The following is a 21,516-nucleotide window of genomic DNA, read 5'->3' on the forward strand; positions in this document are numbered from 1 at the left end:
AGGAAGAATCTGTTTTTAAGAAATACTTGAAAGTCATCTGAAGTGTGAAATCGACACAAGAAAGAACTGGATGCAAATGCATTTAATCCTTTTCTCTTTGTGCTACTTGTTTGTCCTTCTCTGCTGTGGGCCAGTGGCGCAATGGATAACGCGTCTGACTACGGATCAGAAGATTCTAGGTTCGACTCCTGGCTGGCTCGGCCATTTTTTTCCTTTACTCTAATGCCTTCTGCTTTAGCCGCTCCATGCTACCAACGTCTTGGCTTCCTCGCATCAGCTGCAGACAGGGAGCTCACAAGAGGCAAGCTGCATGGTGTCCCATATGGTCTAGCGGTTAGGATTCCTGGTTTTCACCCAGGTGGCCCGGGTTCGACTCCCGGTATGGGAATTGTACTTATCGTTGTCTTCAGCCTTGCAACTAATCGTGTCCCTGTGCTAAGGCAGCAAAAATGCTCTTCCTGGGAAGTCTAACTATCTTGCTGGAAATACTGAACAGTCATTACATACAACTCAGGTGGAGCTGTCACCTTGCATGTGATTTTGCCACACTTTGGTGTCACGATATTTATTACATTTTTATTATTTTTAAGCCAAGCTAAAGAATAATCTCGGCGCCGATTTCCTCCAGTCGTAGGTTGTGGTGCCGTGCCAGGTTACCCCTGAAAAACACTGTCCCCGACAATTCAGATCAGACACACAAAATGAAATGAATTACTTGAGAAAATGAACTTTTACCATAGAATAACTTTTGTTGGTTACGAAATGCAATTTGTACAGAAAAAAAATATCTTACCCGTGGAGAAACAGCCAAAAAGAAAACACCAAAAAATACGAGAGATTTTGCTCAAATGACGCAGTTTTTCGGGCATAAATGTGTGCATTGTCTAGGATGCTGGATGCGAAGCCAAAAACGTCACCGATGCGAAGGGAATGTCCGTGCTGTAACACCAGCGTGTCAGCGGGGCAGGCGGGTCCTTGTTTCACTGGCCAACCACACGGGGCCAGTCGCCTCGCTTGGCCAATCGGTCGAGACCGTTGTAAAACATTTAGTTGAAACACTTCTTCAACTGGCCAATATGGGGCTGAAACATTTGTTGCACTAAAGCCGAAAGGAGGCTGGCAAAAGGAACATAGATGACAGACAGATTTGGGAAGCATTCCGTATTTTCAGACTGTAGCATCTACTTTTAGTTGATTTTCCATCCGTCATTCTCATAAGCATTATTGCTACTGAAAAAGATTAAATTTCTTTTGACATTATTTGATACTGAGAGGAAGAATCTGTTTTTAAGAAATACTTGAAAGTCATCTGAAGTGTAAAATCGACACAAGAAAGATCTGGATGCAAATGCGTTTAATCCTTTTCTCTTTGTGTTATTTGTTTGCCCTTCTCTGCTGTGGGCCAGTGGTGCAATGGATAACGCATCTGACTACGGATCAGAAGATTCTAGGTTCGACTCCTGGCTGGCTCGGCCATTTCTTTCCTTTACTCTAATGCCTTTAGGCGTTACTAGAACAGCCAGAAACAGAGAGAAAAAATACATTTCTATTCGCCACATGCTGTATTAGTGTTACTGCACTAGCTAGGATCTTAATCATTCAGGAGTTGGATTAAACCATTACAGACCTGTTACATCAGTAAAAAAATACAAATTTATGTTTTCATAGGTATTCAAGATAATTTCATTAATCGTCTCGCTTGTGATAAGCAACAAAATGCCGACTACAGGTCACTCAGTTATTAAAAATGATCTAAGTTACAGGTTATTTAGCTGTAGGCCCGCATCACCTCCGATGGATCAGTCAACCGTAGGGTTTCAGCACGTGCAATGCGTGTCCACGCGAATCAACTCGGGGCCAGAATAAAATAAGGTGGTGTGGGGACAGTATGATCGGGGTATGCGGGGAATTACTTTTAACACTTCGGATACAAAGCCAGGGATGGAATTAATCGGAAAAACTACTATTAAAACAAGGTAAGCCAGCTTTTTATGCTTTAATTTTGCTGTTTTAGAGACTTAATTGGCGGTGGCGTTGGGAAGGCTGGTGACGTGTCGCCGTCGTTCAGCCGATCAAAACAAGATTTATATCAATTTTCCAAAGGGTCCGAGCTTATAAAATATAAAATAATGTGTTTGACTGCGAACACAGCAGCAGTCTTGACACTGCTTTTAATAAGGGAATGTCATGTTGACATCTGTCAGCCCTAGTTTGTTAACAACTCGAGTTTGTTTATCCGTGTAAGTAAGAAACAGTTTTGTGTTTGGCTGGCATCTCCTAACTATCTGGATTATACCTAGACTATGTTTGGGCATTTTTGTGCAAGTGTTTTAAGCGTTTTATTTCACGAAGGCCCGATCGTTTGTTCTATTCCCATATATGGGGCCCGGTGCTGGCCCTCGCCTTGAAGCACTGTTGTTATCTAAGTAGTTTCAATTTCTTTGCTCCTGGGGCTATTATTGTTGTTGCAAAATTAGTATCAAATGTGTGCGGAGAGTTGTGTAATGGTATCTCAATTCGTGTGTGCGTTATTACACTTGTAAATTTGCGTACGAATCTCTAAATATCTGCTGAGATTTGCGAATGTGTACAATAATCTGCGAATGTGTATTCAGAATCCGCGCAGTCAGATTTGTAATAGTGGATGCGATTGGGTTTCAGTTGTTTGCTCTTTGTTTTTTTTCTTTCCTTCGGGTTTGTAAACATGTAAAAAAACTCTGAATGTGTAATTAGTACGTTTTTCTCTGAACAAAATGTGTGAGAAGGTGACGAAAATGGCCGCTTTGGTTCTATATATCCCAGTTTAGGGTAAACTAAACAGACAAATCTTCACATGCATTTCGATCAAAAATCCCGTGTGAAACGGCAGTTAATGAAGAGGACCGCCTGAATGATCTGATGACTTATCTGTATTTTCAGCAGTGTTAATTTTGTTGACGAAAAATATTCGCCATGGTTATCATCAACGACCTTTATTTTCAGAATAAAAAGAGAGGATAACTAAATAAAAATTATTTCGCGAGGCCTAAGACTGTGACGAAGGGTATTGACACTTTCGTCAACGAATAAAAACGAGACGAAAATGTTTGCCGGAGACGAGATATACAATCAGAACTAATGTAGTTCGCATACAGGGATATTCAACTAAAATTTAAAGTTAGAGAAATTTTCTAGAAGCAAAGGTCTGGAAGATCATAATGTCTAACTATTTAGTATGACATATATTTAAATAACCTATTAGTTGTATGAACACTGCATCTAATCAATAACTGACTGGCAAATCAAATTAATTCAGTACAATTCAAAAAGTTTTCGACAATATTTGTCATGTGACGTAGAACTGAACATATATGCATAAAGTTTTCTCATTTACTAAATAAAAGTAGGGCTGCATTTCATCCATCCATCCATTCATTTTCCAAACCGCTCATCCTATCAGGTCGCGGGGGGTCAGGAGCCTATCCCGGAAGCAATGGGCACGAGGCAGGGAACAACCCAGGATGGGGGGCCAGCCCATCGCAGGGCACACTCACACACCATTCACTCACACATGCACACCTATGGGCAATTCTTAGCTACTCCAATATGCCTCAGCATGTTTTTGGACAGTGGGGGGAAACCGGAGTACCCGGAGGAAACCCCACGATGACATGGGGAGAACATGCAAACTCCACATGCATGTGACCCAGGCGGAGACTCGAACCCGGGTCCCAGAGGTGTGAGGTAACACTGCTAACCACTGCACCACCATGCCACCCCGGCTGCATTTTAAAATAAGAAAAAATAAATAAAACGTGGAAATTGTACATGTTTGGATAAAGTGCTTCACTTAAGCCGTAAAACCCTAATACCGTCGTGTTTGTGTCATATATGTTAGTGTTCATGGAATTAAGTATTGGTTTCGATAACCCAACAACGGTAATACAATTACAGTCTCGCTTTAATATAAATACAAACTTATCACTTCGATCGCTATTAGAGTAGGATATTATTTCGAAAAGATATCAAACGTGACATGTTTTTCTCATATTAGCTTTATATTTGTCAGAGTAACAACGCAAATGGAATGACGAGCTGTTTCAGGCAAAAACAGCAGATTTTACTTTTTATTCCAAATAAAACATGGGGTTACCAACTTCAGCCAGGTGGCTGGAGTGAGGTTTTCAGTTCGAGTTGTCTGCACAGAAATGTAACAGTTCTTACCTTGTAAATAGTCTGTATTTAACCGTGTAAATTCCCATTTGACCAATTTTTGGTTTATAATGGAATATTACCGGTTTGCCGTAAGATTTCCTGCGTGAATCTGAATGCGTGAGTGTAATGCCAGATGCTTGAGATTTGGCAACCCTGAAAACTTACATTTTTTTATTTCACCTGAGTAGATTTATATAACAAATAACATCACTTTATACAGTTGTTAAAAAGCAGAAACTTCAACGAACATGAAAGCACCAATAAACTACGTCTTCAAATATCCATCCATTTTCCAAACCGCTTATCTTACTGGGTCGCGGGGGTCCGGAGCCTAGCCCGGAAGCAATGGGCACGAGGCAGAGAACAACCCTGGATAGGGGGTCAGCCCAACGCAGGGCACACTCACACACCATTCACACACACGCATGCGCACCCACGGGCAATTTAGAAACTCCAATTAGCCACGGAAACCCCAAGACGACATGGGGAGAACGTGCAAATTCCACACACATGCGACCCAGGAGGACACGAACCCGGGTCCCAGAGGTGTGAGGCAACAGTGCTAACCACCATGCCGCCTCCATCTTCAAATATTTATTTTAATATTTCTGTTTTAATATTCAGAGAGAACAGGCCTGGTGGCATTATAGCCTACGCATTTTGAAGTGATTTAATTTTGCACTAATGGCATTACAGATTTTACAGTTCTCAGTTTCCGGGGTAAACAAACACAAGTTTGTGTTTCAAATAGGAGAGAAATCTGTGTATTTGTTTACTGCACAGTCAGACCTTAATACCATCCATTAACATTGCTTTCATTTCATCTTGGTGAATATAGTGCAACCACCCATCCATTTTCCAAACCGCTTATCCTAATGGGTCGTGGGGGGTCCGGAGCCTATGGTGAATATAGTGACTTTCAGAAATCAAAGTGAAACTTTAAACATTATACTTAGCACTTTTAATTTTAGACGACTAAATCAACTGAAGTTTTAGTTCACTGTAATTATGATATTTAGTCAACTAAAAGTAAAATTATGATTGAAACTAAATGAGCAAATTAGCAAAACTTTTCAGGAAGAGTTTTATGTTTTCTCATTTAAGGCATATTGGAAACTACCAGGCTGCAGACGTGAAAACCTGCCTTTGCCATACCGGGAGCGGAACCCGGCCCGCCAGGCTACAGGGATGTCTACTTTCGTCAGCTGGCTGACATGCCATTTTCATTGTGGATAAATCTGCACAATGCTTTACATGCATGTAAGAGTTTTATTACCTTGTAAACAGTCTGTTGGGTTTGAAAACTGCCCTAGTGCATTTGATGTAGCTAATTTGGGGCTTAAAGTGGAAGAATATATATTTACCATAACACTTCTTGCAACAGCATGAAAGTCGGAAAGCGTGAGTATCACGCCAAATGCGTGCAAGGTCGCCACCCTGTGGATGAATCGGGAATCGCTGGACCGTATGGAAGCTCCGCGCCTCTAAACACGTGACCCAAAGAGGAAACAATAGAAACGCCTTATCGCGCCTCCGGTCGGATGATCTTCGGCTTTAAGTCAAACAATCGTTTCACCTGTAACGGCTCACCATTGGCCTCCACCGCTGAAATGTTTCAGGACTGTCCCGCGCGTGATAGGGGTGATAGGCACAATAATGCTTCAAATCAATTTGCATCCAATGGGGCAATTTAGCCAGGGTCTCTGCGATGAACGCAGGACCGTTGTCTGTGGTGATTTTAGATGGAATGCCCCATCGCAGAATCACCTCCTTTAGCAGACATTTAGCCACGCTCAGAGCATCAGGGCGAAGGCAAGAGAATGCCTCCACCCATCTGGAAAACAGATCTACAATCACCATGCAATACTTATATCCCCAGCACGGCGTTAGCTCAATGAAATCCATCTGCAGGTGATCGAATGGGCTTTGGGGACTCGGGGTCACTGCAGGGTCGGTTGGAGTGCCCTTTCCCACACTGAATTTCATGCACACCATACACTTCCCGGAGAATTGGGCAGCAGCTGCGGCAAACCCAGGGGCATGCCACACCCGAGTCAGCTGCCACCATCCCGACACGAGACACATGATCCAGGCTGTGAGGGACCAAGCAGTAACGTAATTAAAGAAACAGAGCTTTATTGACCCCCGAAATGCAAACAATAACAAACTCAAAACCTTAATAAGTGGGCCCATAAAAGAGGCCAACAAAAACAAACATGGCATAATTTTACAAAGCAAAACAGTAACTGAAGCAAACTGACCTTTCTAATATGATGGTAACATGAGGGAACATAAATAGCAGTTTGGCCAAACCAATTAACACACAAAAGGGATAAAACAAATAAGCACTACATATAACTAAACAAAGCAAAACACAGCTAAACCCCAACTCCCCCCTCTTGCCATGGCAGCACATGGTTCGCTCCTACTCCAGGGGTTGTCTTTTGAGACACCTCCGCCCTCAGCCACACCTTTACGCTGAATAAAAGACCATCCCCTGCAAACAAAGTAACTACAAACCAAAGAGATTAAACAATCACTGCACACAACCCTACAATATCAAAATATATATACACACACGCACTACACCTAACACCAAAGACAAAACACAACTAAAACCTATGAATTACTACTGTAAAGCAATTTAATTAGAAAATGCATACAAATACTGAACTAAGTTCTTACTGTGTGGCTGTAGCCATCACAAGGCCATAAACGGCTTTCTCCATCCCTGGATACACAGATCTCTTCATCCGCGTAGCTCACCCTCCGTTGCACCTGTTTGAATCAAAAGGAAGGTGGGCGGAGTCAGGGAAGAGGCGTTCATCCTGGCCAGGAGTCATGGCAACGAGGAGGGTAGGCGGAGTCATGACAGAGGTGCTCACCCTGGCCAGGAGTCATGGCAACGAGGAGGGTAGGCGGAGTCATGACAGAGGCGCTCACCCTGGCCAGGAGCCATGGCAACGAGGAGGGTAGGCGGAGTCATGACAGAGGCGCTCACCCTGGCCAGGAGCCATAGCAGCAGGGGAGTTGGGTGGATCTGTGACATCCACCCTCACATCCTGTAGGACGACATTTCTGCTTTTCAGAATGAGTGTCTGTCTGAAATTATCTTCTACATCATGCTAATGATTTAGCTGCTCTATGCTCATCTGCAACAGAAAAATGAGGATATAGCAGTTCAGAAAAAAAACTAGACTTATTTGCTTCATTTGCTTGTATTTTAAACTCTGTGAGCAGGAATGATTCACCATGAAGACCAACAATCAATTATTTTACTATGAAATTATGTTTCTAAAATTATAAGATTCCAAATATTTATTCCTGGTAACAGCAGGACAAAGGCTTTGATGCTCAAACTGTTTTCTTTTTTACAGACAACAAATACACAGAAAATGTATCACTGCACAAACAAGCTCTCTCAAAGATGATATCCTTTGATAGAATGTACAGGGGCTCACAGTTCTTCATTTCATGCTTTAACTTTTGAAGTTACCAAAAATACCTGTGACTCACATGTATGACAGGAAACCAAGCAAGATAAAGAATTTTTAAAAATCCGCTTTGGCTGCACCTGCAGTTCATTTAAGAACAATGAGACATCGACAGTAAACAGTGACGGATTTTGATGCCTTACTGTCAGAAGCCCGTCTTCTGTTGGTCTTGCTGTGGTTCATCAATGTCCCTCTGTGTCTTTGATGTATGCTGGAATTAGATATCTGACTCATACATCTGCCATCCCAGCACTGCTGAGTGCTGGTTTTGAATGTGGCCATAACTGTGTCTGTGTGCAGTTTGCAGGCTTCCTCTGTTCACATGGCATTTCTCCACCTTCCAGTGCCCTGCAATGGACTGACGTGCTGTTGAAGGTTTACCTCACTTTACACTGTGTGCTTCCTGCATTAGGGTCTAGAATCTGTCTTGATCCGATCTAGATTCTACATAATTATTCTAATGATGAAAACAGATGAATCTTTGATGCAACAGAGGGATCAAATAAATATACTTTTCATATAAGCAAAAACATAGCATAAATACACATCAACACTAATTCATGCATCATCTGTATTCATGCTGATATTTTAATTTCATTAATAAAGAAGTCTATCTTCCAATAGTTTATTTTCTGCTCAATAGACAAATAATAATAGAATGACATGCTGAATAATATGATAATTATTATATTTTGATATTATTAATGATAAACTTTCAGCCTTGTGGTTTTGTCACTTCCTGTGTAAAGTGTCCACTCCCCCTTCACTCTGCCTGCTGTGTGTGAGAATAGAAACGACAGAGACAGTGAAGGTAGAGAGGATGAGGAAGTGAGTGTCAGTCTCCACAGATCTGGGCTCAGTGACACACACACATATGGATCCTCTTATGCTCCTGTTTCTTCTCATTGCTGGGCTCACAGGTGAGTGTCACTCATTACAGTGGTACTGAGTAGAGATCTCTCTCCTGCTCCTCCACACACTGTCAGCTACAGGTGGGAGATGATGATGGAGATCTGTTGCTAGTTACATGATGATGTAGTTGATGTGTTCTTGGAAATAATGAATACTTTTTCAATTTTAACAAATTTCACATTTTTGCATACAGTGGTTATCACGATGAATCACTTATATGGATCAAATACTTGGGACAGATTAATTCTTGTACAAATATTGTTTTGATAATTTGTCTGTCGTAATCAAGTAGTCAGCTTTCACTGTTCATTTTGGGTCTTTTTTACTGCAGTAGTTATTTTCTTTGTTTACTTTACTTTGATCATCCTACTTTGCCCTGCGGCAACCCATCTGCTTCTGGCTAGCTACTTGAGGCTAGCACAGAAAACAAGACTGGAAAAAGAAAGTCATTTTCTTTCAATAACAAATATAGAATAATCAAAACTTATGATAAACCACCAAAAACAAGGCCACGGAGATGCAGCAGCAAAACTACAGTGAGCGGTTTGAAACAATGTAACATTCTGAAATTTGTGCTGTGTGTTGCGTCGGGGCAGGCAAGCAGGCAATGGAAGCCTTATTGACGAGAGACAGACTCAGGACAGGGAGCATGACAACGTCAATGACAGACCTAGGGGAGACAGCCTAGCACACAGACTAAATACACAGAACTAAAGGGACGGAAACACAGAACGGCTGAGAACAATCAGGAATTCACACGAGGATGAAAAGGGGGTGTGGCATACAGGAGTATCGTACGAGCAGGTCATGACACTATGTAAAAAAATTCTATTGAATTGAATATTTATGAGGGGCGGCATGGTGGTGCAGTGGTTAGCACTGTTGCCTCACACCTCTGGGACCCGGGTTTGAGTCTCCGCCTGGATCACATGTGTGTGGAGTTTGCATGTTCTCCCCCTGTCGTCGTGGGGTTTCCTCCGGGTACTCCGGTTTCCCCCCACAGTCCAAAAATATGCTGAGGCTAATTGGAGTTGCTAAATTGCCCATAGGTCTGCGTGTGTGAGTGAATGGTGTGTGAGTGTGCCCTGCGTTGGGCTGACCCCCTATCCTGGGTTGTTCCCTGCCTCGTGCCCATTGCTTCCAGGATAGGCTCCGGACCCCCCGCGACCCAATAGGATAAGCGGTTTGGAAAATGGATGGATGGATGGATGGATGGCTGAATATTTATGTACAGTATTATGCTGTATTATAGCATATTCGAATTATGCACAGTTCAGTAATTTAATTTGTACGGTACAGTAATTCGAAAAGCGTTTGAAAGAGCTGTACTGTATTTTGACATCAATAAAATTGTCAATAAAATTCAGTGAATAGCGACTGTACAGCGTCAGTTTTATTACCTTATATTCATGTAAACATATACAAATCTCAATTAGATGATAATCTGTTTAAGACATAAAGAGAAAACATCTGTTATAATGATAATCCGCTTACAGTATAGTGATCAATTTCGCCCAGAGAGACGTGATCACTATAGGCGGCTTCCACTGTAATTCCAAAAGAAATTATCTTTGTGAAGTGTTTGCAAACTATTTCTTGAACAGTGATATTTAAGACATGACCAATTTATCATGAATCGATTTATTGATATTGTTTAGTATAACATTTAAATATTCTGTGTGATGTTGTCATGTCTTCCTTTTAGTGATCAAGCAGTATAAATACTCTGTTAGTGCTCATAAAATGCCCTTGTCTTTTGTACCCTGTGATTTTCTGTGAGGGTGACAACTGATCTGACTGGGGTCATTTCAGTTTGCATGGTCTCCCTGTGGTTACGTTGGTTTCCTCTCAGTTCTCTGGTTTCCTCCCACAGTCCAAAGACACGTGGTTCAGGTGAATTGGTGCCTCTAAAAGTGCCCACAGTGACTGTGTGTAAGTGTTTGCTCTGTGACAGACTGGCATCCTGTCCTGGGTGTTCCCCTGCCTTGTGTCCTGTGCATATCATTCACAAGTCAAATATTACAGAACTAGGTGTATTTATAAATACAGTCTGTGTGGTCATCACACAAAATGATGAGCCCATTCATTCACCTCCCCTGTGCCTTATTACCAGTGATTTAAGGTTCTGGTTTTCCTCTCAGGCCTTCCCACACACTCCCAAACTCAGATTCCCCATGGTTCTGATAAAGAAATGTGACCCTAATCCAAGTATTATACAATCAAAAAAACAGGGTTGGGCCCGTTGGGCATCAGGGCTGGTGTGGTGCTGAGGCGCCGCCTGCCACATTGTGACACTTGGGTCCCAACTTGAGCTGACCTATCCGGGTAGGCCTGTGGAATGTCTTGTCTCTCTGACAAGATGATCTTCCTCTGTTGTCGGGGAAGCTTTAGAAACTCTGCATTTCAGTGGTGACATTCTCTAGGGTAGCCAAATCTCTGTAGCTGGATATAACTACTTTTGGTCTGGTCGCTCTGACAGCTGCCATACTCGGAGTAGCTATTGCTGTGGCGGATCGGCTCCTCCCGATGGTGTATGATATCACCCCTTTCAACGACCATATTATGACTCAGGCTAAGGCAGTCCTTTGGTGTTTTGTCTGTTGTCTTAGTGTATGCTCTGACCGTGCTGAGAGATGTCTCATTGAGGGAGACATTTTACTCGCAACATTGCTCAGTGGTTGATGGGTACCCATGAGCTGATGCTCCTTTGGTCATGGGTGACTTCATTGTGAACACAGGCACTGACAGGGAAGGCTTTGAGGATTGTGTCGGTCCCCATGGGTCTGGAGAATGGGGCGACAGTGGCTCCATATTCCTTGACATTGCGAAAGGTCAGAGGCTACAGGTTGCGGAATCCTGGTTCCAATGCCCTAAGCCGCATTATTGGACTTTGTACTCCAATGCTGGTGGTGCGGCAAAGGAGATCAATCACATCCTCGAGGGCAGACCCTGGAGGATCCTGCAGGGTCTACAGAAGCATCCAGTTTGTGAACCACAGATTTGTTGTTGCTATTCTGAAGATCTGTTAGATTCAGTAGACTAAGATCCAGTACCTACTAGGAGAATGAGGCTGGACTTGGCAAGGCTCCAAGATCAAGCTGTTCTGATGAGTTTGCATGCAGTTTGAGGAATTTGCAGACTTGGGTGCGACTGCTGACTGTAATGTGATGTGCGCGACCTTCCCTGGTAAGACTCTGAAGGTTGCTGAGGGTTTTGTTGGTGTGGCTGGTGTTTTCAGAAGGAGGTATTTCACCAAGAGGAGTCATAGCGCATGATTTGGTGGCAACTCCAGTGTCTACCTGAAAAGGAGGGCTGTGAGGGCTCTAAGGGCAGATAAGGATGTGTTTGTAAGACAAATTTGTGAGCAGGTGACACATCATTTGTGGTCTAATGACCCACACCCTGCTTACAGAGGGATTGAAGTATTACATATATCTGAATCTGTTCCTCAGAGACTTGCAGTCAGGGCGGGTGATGGAACGGTCCTTACGGATGACACTGCAGTTGTGACCTGCTGGGCCGGCTACGTTGAGCAGTTGTTTAAAGCTGACCCTCCAGCTAGGATGTTGGACATCTCTGGGTCTACAGTTCTAAAAGAAGATCCTCCAATCAGCTGTGAACCACCCAGTCTCACTGAGATTGCATGGGTGGTGAATCAGCTGGGGGTGGGGAAGGCTGCAGGGATCTGTGGTATCTGGGTTGAACTTCTCCAGGCTGATGGTAAGGCTGTCCTCCCGGCACTGCAGGCAGTCTTCGCTTCCATTTGGCAGTCAGACATCATCCTAACTGACTGGAAAACGGGACTTATAGTCCCTATCTAGAAAGGGAAGGGTGATCACCTGGATTGTGGCAACTACAGGCCGATAACACTGCTCTCACTGCCGAGTAAGGTCCTTGCTAGGATTAACAGGATTCGTGATCACTTGCTCACCTATCAGTGGCCAAAGCAGTCTAGTTTTACACCTAAGAAGTCTACCATTGGCCACATCCTTGCACTGAAAGTTCTCATTGAGTGTAAGCACGAATATCAACGGAGGTTCTTTGCAGCTTTTGGTTTAGTTTCTTAAGGCGTTCGATTCAGTTGATCGAGTTGTCCTGTGGGACATCCTGAGATTTTGCGGGATCCCCCTACAGCTTCTGGATGTCATGGCCGGCCTGTACATTGGTACAGTGAATGCTGTACAGAGTGGAGGAAGAACCTCTACATTCTTCCCAGTTGATTCTGGGGTTTGCCAGGGATGTGTTCTTGCTCCTACTCTGTTCAATGCTTGCATGGACTGGGCGTTGGGCAGGGATGTGAGGTCCAGTGGTTATGAGGCATTTGTTGGTGAAGTAAGATTTACTGCTCTTGACTTTGCTGTGCTGTGATCTTTCCGGAGTCAATGGACGCTCAGCTCGGGGCTCACCGGAGACTGAGTGAGGAGTCTGAGTTTCTGGGATTGCAGGTGTCCTGGATAAAGACCAAGATCCAGGCTTTTAATGATTTCTAAGGCACAGCCATCAATTGTGTGTCTGTCTGCAGGGGAATATCGACCTTGTCGAGAGATTTACCCGCCTCAGCAGCGACATTCATGTCTCTGGTGAATCTTCCTATAAAGTCAGCAGACGGATTAGAAAAGCATGTGGGGTCGTGAGGTTGCTGGAAAGGGGCGCGTGGCATTGCCAATATCTTTGCAAGAGGACGGGGGTTCAAGTCTTGAGAGCCCTGGTGCTCCCTGTGTTGCCCTATGGCTATAAGAGATGGACGCTATGCAGTGAGCTGAGATGAAGACTGGACTCCTTCAGTACTGTGTCTCTTCAGAGAATCCTTGGGTACCACTGATTTGACTTTGTGTCGAATGAGCGATTACTAGAGGAGCCCTGAATGAGGGACATTATCTGCATTGTGAGGAAGTTGTCAGTTACGGCACTACGGACATGTGGTGCGTTTCCTTGAGGGTGATCCGGGTCACAGGATCCTCAATGCTGTGGACCCAAGCGGCTGGACCAGGCCAAGGGGATGCCCATGCAGCACCTGGCTGCGGCAGATGGATGGCCATTTCCGGAGGGTGGGACTGGACAGTGTATCTGCCTGGAGGATCGCTGGCCGGGATCCCGGGGAGTTTCGCTGTGTGGTGGGTGCAGCAACATGCTGCATCAGCGCATACTCCCCAACCTGACCTGACCTGACCTGATCGTGGTGTGGAAAATGTGAATTCAGTTGGTTGTTCTCCCTGCAGGTGCTGACAGTGTGTCCACAGGTGGATGGGTGACTGTTCGCAGTGGAAGATCTGTCACCATTCCATGTTTCTATGGTGACAGATATAAAACTCATGTGAAAAAATGGTGCAGAGGGTATAATGTGAGGTCATGTACTCCCATAGTACACACTGACTCTCCACAGGAGGGTAAAGTGTCAATCAGAGATGATCCTGACCAGCGAGTCTTCACTGTGACCATCAACAATTTGACAGCTGGGGACTCTGGTTGGTTCTCATGCTTTGTAAATATCAGTGGAGGTTCAGATGTTCAAGATTGGGTTTACCTGTCAGTAACTGAAGGTAAGATGCCTGAAGGTAAAATATCTGACCAGACCTATATAAGCATGAATGCAAATGTTCATTTTATGAGTTAAAATGACTGTAAAGTATTTATTTGTAAATAAGGATGGAATTAAAATAAATACAAGGAATGAATCAGCCAGTGTTAAACTGCATTTTTGTAAATTAAAGTCCAAATATACATATTTATCACTTATGTAATAAATAAAATCAGAGAGAAGTAACAGTACCAGTTTAAATGGGCTACATCAGGGGTCCTGCAACTTTCAGGGATAAATTTGAAGTTTTCATCTATCCATCCATCCATCCATCCATCCATATCCTGTAACCACTTGTCCTGTTCAGGGTCGCAGGGTATCCAGAGCCTATGAGTGGAAGGCAGGGAACAACCCAGGATGGGGCGCCAACCTGTCGCAGGGCACGCACACACAGACACACACACACACACAGACCTGTACTCATATCTTTGTGGGGACCATCTATTCATATCTATGGGCAAAACCTTATTCCCAACAATGAAACCCTTGATCCCAACCAAATCCTAACCTGGACCATAAGTAACCAAACAAAATACACAAGAAAATGGTCCCCACAACATCAAAATAACTGGTTTTTATTACATTGTGGGGATATTTGGTCCTCACAATGTAATGTTTACCTGAACCCCTTCTCCACACACACACCATTGATACCTACGGGCAATTCGGATACTTAACCTGAGCATGTTCTTGGACAGTGGGGGGCCACTAGAGCACCTGGAGGAAACCCCACAATGACACTGGGGGAGCATGCAAACTCCACAGACACAGAGCCATAGCAGAGAGTCAGACTCTATGTGAGGCAACAGCGCTAAGCACTACACCACCATGCCTTTAGCAAAGCAAATTTTAATATTCTTTGTTTAATACTCTGTGTTTAATATTCTGCCTCTTTATTAATTTGTGTATAAATGGTGTAATAGGGAGAGAGAGTTAATCAGCCTGGTAATTTTCATACCTTCCCTGCAGGTGTGTCCACACTGAGACGAGTGTCTGTACAGAGAGGAGGATCTGTCACCATCTCATGTTTATATGGTGACAGATATAAAACTCATGTGAAATACTGGTGCAGAGGGTATAATGTGAGGTCATGTACTCCCATAGTACACACTGACTCTCCACAGGAGGGTAAAGTGTCAGTCAGAGATGATCCTGACCAGCAAGTCTTCACTGTGACCATCAACAATCTGACAGCTGAAGACTCTGATAGGTACTGGTGTGGTGTGAAGATCAGTGGAGCCTCAGATGTTGGAGATCGAGTTAACCTGTCAGTCACTGATGGTAAGATGTCTGTACTGCAGACTGTATCCAATGAGATGCACAGTATGTAACAGGTGATTGAATCAAAAAGGAAGGACATTAACACAAATATTGTTTCCTGTAAAAGGAAAAGATACTTTAATATTGTAAAAATATGCATTTTATTTTCATTCAATGTGATAAACGAGATTTGAAAGAAGTAACAGTGTCAGTTTAAATGGGCAACTTCACAGAGTTAAATATGATAAGTAATATATGGCTTTTTGGAAAAACATTTGCATATGCATGTTTAATGAGCTGATTTTCATAATATTTCATTGTGGTGTAAATATTTCAGTATTTTATCTGTTCCTAATCTGTGTGTTCAGCTTCTTCGGGGCTGTCTGTGGACAAACAGGAGGTGACGGGTGTGGATGGAGACAGTGTCAGTGTTCAGTGTTACTATGGAAACAACAAAAGACATAGGATGTGGTGTAAGATTGGGGGCTCCTGTGCATCAGAGAGATCTGGGAGTTTGGATGGGAGGCCTGTCCTGATCAGGGATGACAAAGTAAATAAAACCTTCATTGTGACAATGAGGGGACTGGAGAGGAAGGACACTGGCTGGTATTGGTGTGCTGCTGGATATCAGCAGATTCCAGTTCATATTACTATCAAACGTAAGTAATTAATTTAAATCTGTGTGTGGATCATTTATACTTGAATATAAAAAGATAAATACTAATTAACCCAGCAGTTTCACTCATGAAGGGGGTTTGTGCTTCTTTGTGGGGATAATCCCCTATTTATCAGCTGTTGTGAAACAGAGTTATTTATTGGGATTATTGTTTCAATGATAGTGGCACGGTGGTCCAGTAGGCGGCGCTGTTGCTTCACGCCTCCATGTTTACGGGAATCTGGCTTCTGCTCTGTCTGTGTGGAGTTTGCATGTTCTCCACATGCTGTGTGGGTTTCCTCCAACAATCCAAAAACGCACAGTCAGGCTAATTGATGTCTCTAATATACAGTGTGTGTCTTCTAGTTTATGATCAATATGTAACATGAAAAAATCACACCATTTTGCTGCAAACATACAGCCAGCCCTTTGTTATGTATACAAATCCATGTAGCTTGCATTTTTTTTGTGGGAATGAATTGTTACTAAAGGTATGCTGACTGACTGATATTTCATTGCAGCGTAGGCCAGTGTTACAGTTGTACTCTGTAATATCTGTTCCAGTGCTGCATCCATCCATTGTCTGAAACTGCTTGTCTAACTCAGGGTCCCTATGGGCGCAAGGCAGGGAACGTCCCATGACAGGGTGCCAACCCATTGCAGGACACACTCACACTCCATTCCCTCACACAAGCACATCTACCGGGAATTTGACAACTCCAATTAGCCTCAGCATGTTTTTGGACTGTGGGGGGAAATCAGAGTCCCTGGAGGAAACCCCACAATGACACGGGGGGAGCATGCAAACTCCATACACACGGAACTCTGGCAGAGACTTGAGTACATGTGCCAGAGGAGTGAGGTGACATTGCAAACCACTGCACCACTGTGCCACCCTGCCACAGTAAATACATTAAAATATGTTAATAAAATCATTTATCTCACCTGTTCACTATCAGTGCCCTGGGATGTGAACACTAATTCATTGTTCTCCATCTAATCATTTTCTCTGTAGAATATCTTTCATAATTTATATTTCAGTTTCAAGAGTGACCTTTTCTTAGTCTTTATTGACTAACAGAAAATTGCTTTTTATTAACTATCCTTTCTCCTGTTTCCACTGCTCTCCTTTTCTCTGCACATGATGAAGAAGGAGGGGATAATGAAAAACTGAGGTAAGCATTCAGCAGCATTTACAGTAGTGTGGGGGTCCTGCTAGCAGCATTTACCTGATCACACAGTAATGGGAAACTGTCATTTTAATTATAAGAGAAAAAGATATTATTTTTTATTTCATTTTCTTAATAATAAACTTGAGATCCCATCCCATCCAGGGTGAGCCCTTGCCTTGTGTCCTGTGTAATAGTACAGATGTGACTGTACCGTGTTTCTATAAAGCATGTAAGACTTTACTGTTCACATCCAACCTCTTATTCAGCTCTTTGGTCCAGCTGGCTCTGTATGTAGGACTGAGCTGATCGGTGCTGCTGTTGATTATCAAGGTGGTTTTAATTCAGTCAGAACAGATTCACTGTTTTGTTCTTCAGGTTTAAATGTGATATGTGTGACTGACAGACACACTGGTGTATTATATGTCTGACAGGTGGGAGCAGGTTCTGGATGCTGTACTGAAAGCTGGGACTGGTGTGTTTTATCTGATTTGCACCATCATCGCCATTCAGCTGCACTGGACCTCCTGTAAAAAGAGGGAACTAATCAGAGAGAAGCAGAGGGTCTCCCTGGATCAGAGGAAGCTGGCAGAGGAGATGACCTTCATAGAGCAGAATGAGTCAGAGGAGCTGTAAAATAAACGGTTATGCTAACTGCAATGAGGCCTCACTCGGCCCTGCTCAGTCTGTACAGTCATAGCATGAGAGTCAGTTAAACACAGAGGGGTTGATTATTTGCTGGGAACCTGTACAACCACGTATTGGCCACTTATTCACAAGTGCTTTGCTGCCACCTGCTGGTTAATGTTTCATAATAGTTATCTAGTGAAGGTAAGACTGGATTTTATTAAATTGTCTCTGAATTCTGAAAAAATACGGTACTATGCAAACGTCTTGGGCCATCAAAGAAAATGTTTAATGCTATTTATCTGGGTTGTGTATATTTGCTCAGAACAAAAACACAATTATCATAAAAAATATATGCAAATTAAAAGTAACACAATAAGAACTAACAAGAATTTCTTCTTTTCTCCATAAAGTTACTGATGCCTTGTTGGATCGCTAGATGAACCACGCTTTGGTTCCTAAACCTCTCCTCAGCGGCACCTCAGCCATTCCATGTATTTGTTAAATTTCACCACCAGCTCAATTAATTAATTTATTTATTAAACAAATGTTAATGATGCATTGATTAGCCATAGGAGGTGTGTTAATGGTCAAGTCAAAAATATATGGGTCTATTGGATGGTTGGTGAAAAATACTGTGGTGACTTTAGAAGAGATTTTGAAATGACTGGGCTGCCACACTTTGATGGACAAAATATTATAATTCTAGACGAAGATGAAGATCATTTGAACATAATTTTCTTTGATAGCCCAAGACTTTTGCACAGTTTTGTATATGTCTTTTATACTGGTCATTATTTGCTACTTTACAAAACATTTAGTATTTTTCTGAAATTGGTAAATATTAAAAACGAATTTCACAAACTTAAATGGTTTGGGGTTTTTAGGTCACGCCTCCTCATCAGAGCCCACCAATCAGGGACTCTTTTAGAGAGTGATGTAATCAGGACCACCCACTTTTCAATCTGCTGTACAAATACACCAGCTTGTGTCTGCTAACAACAGCCTGTACATATCAGATAAGGAGGAAACAGTATCACATACATATTGGCCAACATCAAATGAAAATGTAACACACGAAAACAGGACCACCCACTTATCACTCTGCGTAAAATCACACCAGCTTGTCTCAGCTGACAGCAGCCTCACATATCAGCTAAGGAGGAAGACGGCATATCAAAAGTAAAAAGAAAGACACCATCAAATGAAAATATCCCTGTGTGATCTATTGGTTTCTGCTTTCACTCCTATTAAATGACAGTAAGTCTAGTTGCTGTCCGTGGTGCTGAAAACCTGGATCAGTAAATTCCAAATGAAACTTCTTTACCCGATTTAACTGTAACTCATGTAACTCACTTATTTTATTGGCAATGATGCTTTGTTGAGTCTAAAAAGGCTCAAAGAGGGTTACAGATAATTTAATTTAAGTAGTTTTACTTAAAAACCAAAAAGATTTGAACAATCAGTTCAACTTTGTACTATAGTGCTTCACAAAAGTAAAATCCATCGAGTTAAATCTCTTTACCCCCAAGTCAAGAAGGAATCAAATGCAGAAGCACATTGTGGGAGATACAAGGTGCAGACACATTAAAAGCACTTTTTTGTGTGAACATTATAAAACAGATTGATACACATTAAGCAGTTTGTAACTTTACATCCAGACGTACATCAGTCAGAAAAAGCAGGCGATGACCAGCCCAACCAGCAGCTTCATCTCTGATTGTACAGAATCCCTTGTCAGGGTAACTTCTGAAGTCATGACTAAACTAATTTCCACTTAATTAGATGAATTTTGTGTATCCACTAGAGGGCAGCCACACATAGATTCCCTTATGAATGGTTCTGATGCTTCAGGAAAGCACTGTAGAGAGACCCAGGTATGCCAGTGAGGAACGGATAAAGAGCAGACGGATCCACCAACTAGCTGTAATATGTAGTATTTCAATTGAATTAAAACAAATAAATATAACAGTGTCAGAGTGTCAGATCCATGTGAATTTTTATCATTGATGAACTTTGAAAGCCTGAATATAACTGAGGAGGCCCACGGACCCCATTATCTGTGAAACACTATTGTGGTGCTGAGAGAAACACAAACAGCTCTCAGTCTGATATGACTGCTGCTAAGACCCACATGAAGTGAATCACCTGACTTTGCCCCCCCAGGACACCCTCACCCCTGTCATACAGACACCTTCCTAATGGACCTCTTGATTTGTACTGATCCACAGGTATTAAAAGGACCTACTGCAGTGACATTTTAAAACTGTATAAAACATAATAAAGACTGAAACAAAGGCCTGAGGTCAGACCCTCTGCATGTAGCACACAGTGTTTCTGCAGAGTCTCACACTCACATCCTGTATAACGACATTTCTGCTTTTCAGAATAAGTCTGATTTCACTGCTCTTTGCTCATTTGCAATATGAGGAAGTAACAGTTTAGAAAATATTTGATAGGACTTATTTGATTAATTTGTTTGTAGCTCTGTGAGCATGAATGATTCACTGTGAAGACCAGCTATCAATAATTTTGCTATAAAATCATGTTTCTAAAATGATAAGGTTGCAGATGTAATTAAAATATTTATTCCTGGTAAGAGCAGGACAACAGCAGCATCAAACTGTTTTCCTTTTTACAGGTAAGAAATAGACAGAAAATGCATCAGTGGACAAACAGTTTATGAAAATCAAAGATAGATGGATGATTTTTAAACATTTAAAACCCACAAAAAGGGAGGCAGTGAGGTTAAGGAGAGTCAGGAAGTGAGTGTCAGTCTCCACAGATCTGAGGGCAGTGAGACACACATAAGGCTCCTCTGATGCTCCTCTTCATCCTCTTCTTCACTGATGGGCCTCCAGGTGAGGATCACTTACTCTGGGACTCCACCATTCAGCGTAGTTAAGATGAAGATAAATTTTGCACAATATACTTACTACATCTGTATGTTCATATTCATATTGTTCCATGAAGTTTTATCACTTCCCGATAATGGTCTGTGGTGGTAGCATGTTGACTGACTGATTTTAGAATTGACTGCAGTCTTCTTTGTGTCCACTATGTGGCAGCAGTATACAGGAAATATCTTATTCTGTCACAGCTGCTGGTGTGTGTATAAATTCACATACTCTGATAACAAGTAATTCTGCCTCCAACTGTTTGTCAGGGACCTGGGCAGGAATGAATTACATGCCGACTGTACATACAACAGAGATGGGCTCAAGGGAGAACTTTGCCAGAAGTTGAAACACGACTTTAAGAATGACACTGATACAGAAGTGGATAGTTTAGGTCCAGAGAGTAAAAATCCAGTTTTCGATGTTGTTTCAAACAACTAGTTGTGTAAAGTGCCACAGACACAGAGTACTCAGCTGGTTGGTTGAAACTAAATCTTGGTCTGGATTTTTACTTTCTGGACCTGAACTATCCACTGCTGCACTGACCCCCACCTTCTTGGGGGAGGGAGTCAGTCCAGACCAGGTCCCCCCCCCCCCCCCAGCTAATAGGCTCCCTGGAAGCTGAAGGGTGTTCCAGCTAGACAGTGCTAAGTGATCTGAGTAATGGGGGGAGCACGGACACAACAGAGGGGGAAGTACCCCACCCCCCCCAGGAAGTAGAAGTGGAGGG

General features: G+C 42.7%; 1 protein-coding gene, 1 long non-coding RNA gene and 3 other non-coding genes across 15 annotated transcripts in view; all 5 read left to right on the forward strand.

Moving 5' to 3' along the window:
• Positions 1-21,516, forward strand: part of LOC125740322 (polymeric immunoglobulin receptor-like) — a 176,212-nt gene that overhangs the window by 104,279 nt on the left and 50,417 nt on the right. The gene's annotated exons all lie outside the window — the stretch shown is intronic.
• On the forward strand, positions 128-200 carry trnar-acg (transfer RNA arginine (anticodon ACG)). The gene has a single exon. It is a non-coding gene; the product is annotated as a tRNA-Arg (tRNA).
• On the forward strand, positions 317-388 carry trnae-uuc (transfer RNA glutamic acid (anticodon UUC)). The gene has a single exon. It is a non-coding gene; the product is annotated as a tRNA-Glu (tRNA).
• Positions 1,400-1,472, forward strand: trnar-acg (transfer RNA arginine (anticodon ACG)). Its single transcript has one exon. It is a non-coding gene; the product is annotated as a tRNA-Arg (tRNA).
• Positions 6,083-7,235, forward strand: LOC125740355 (uncharacterized). Its single transcript, XR_007397578.1, has 3 exons — positions 6,083-6,105; positions 6,938-7,071; positions 7,130-7,235. It is a non-coding gene; the product is annotated as an uncharacterized LOC125740355 (long non-coding RNA).

Source organism: Brienomyrus brachyistius, chromosome 4 (genome assembly GCF_023856365.1).
Source record: "Brienomyrus brachyistius isolate T26 chromosome 4, BBRACH_0.4, whole genome shotgun sequence".
NCBI lineage: Eukaryota > Metazoa > Chordata > Actinopteri > Osteoglossiformes > Mormyridae > Brienomyrus > Brienomyrus brachyistius.